A 1273-nucleotide genomic window follows, 5' to 3' on the forward strand; every position below is an offset into this window, starting at 1 on the left:
AATTCAAGGTCTGGATGCTGGATGTTCTCATTGCTACTGTGATGTTTGTTTCTTAGCCCCTGCAGCAAAGCTAGATAATAAATGCATGTGTGTACATCAATGCATACACACGGATGCTGATACATGCATGCATACATGAATTTTAGAAATACGGAATACACTGAAGCCTCAGTTTCAATTCATTTCAACATGGACTTTTCCTCTTTCCCCCAACGCCACATTCTTTTCTTTTCTCCTAGTGAGACCTGGATTGCCAACAGTGATGTATTTAGTACTAGTTTGCTGTGTTCTGTAACATATAAAGGAGTTTCAGAATTGCTTTTCCTATAACCATAAACTACTGTAAACGGCTCGGGCTGTGTGTCTACTCCTTCACTTAAAATGAGGGTAGGGTGATAAAGGTAACACTCAGTGATAGAGACTTATTAAGCATGTGCAAGGCTCTGAGTTCAATATCCAGCACTGCAGAGGGATTTAAAACTCAGGGTATATTTTGGCCTCAGCAGCCATCTTGCAGTAACTCGCCAAAATGACGAACACAAAGGGAAAGAGGAGGGGCACGTGCTACATGTTCTCCAGGCCTTTTAGGAAGCATGGAGTCGTGCCTTTGGCCACGTACATGCGAATCTACAAGAAGGGTGATATTGTAGACACCTAAGGAATGGGCACTGTTCAAAGAGGAATGCCCCATAAGTGTTATCACAGCAAAACCGGAAGAGTCTACAGCATCACCCAGCACGCTGTGGGCATCATTGTGAACAAGCAGGTTAAGGGCAAGATTCTCGCCAAGAGCATCAACGTGCGCATCGAGCACATCAAGCGCTCTAAGAGCAGGGACATCTTCCTGAAGCGCGTGAAGGAGAACGACCAGAAGAAGAAGGAGGCCAAGGAGAAGGGCACCTGGGTCCAGCTGAAGCGCCAGCCTGCGCCACCCAGAGAAGCGCACTTCGTGAGGACTGACGGGAAGGAGCCTGAGCTGCTGGAGCCCATTCCCTATGAATTCATGGCCTGATGTGCAAAAGGAAATAAAGGGCCTGGGCTGTAAACTGTTAAAAATAAAATAAAATAAAATAAAACTCAGGGTATAGAGTCAAATGCAGATCTCCCTTCCTTTCCCATCCCTCCTTCCCCTCCCCCCTCCTTCCCAGCAGTGAGGTCATAGCATTCTTCTGAACTACAATTAAAGGCTTAGTTTCAGTTTGTTCTCAGTTTTAGAGGATCTTTTCTATTCATATTAATTTTTTAAAATATTTTGACACTAGAGCCAGGTGTG

At 44.9% G+C, this 1273-nt stretch overlaps 1 pseudogene across 1 annotated transcript; it reads left to right on the forward strand.

Annotated features, from left to right (window-relative positions):
- The first annotated feature begins 497 nt into the window (after positions 1-497).
- LOC311595934 (large ribosomal subunit protein eL21-like) lies at positions 498-1046 on the forward strand (annotated as a pseudogene). The gene has a single exon. The product of its transcript is annotated as a large ribosomal subunit protein eL21-like (transcript).
- The last annotated feature ends 227 nt before the right edge of the window (positions 1047-1273 follow it).

Source organism: Acomys minous (assembly GCF_964271855.1).
Source record: "Acomys minous genome assembly, chromosome: 4".
Classification (NCBI taxonomy): Eukaryota; Metazoa; Chordata; class Mammalia; order Rodentia; family Muridae; genus Acomys; species Acomys minous.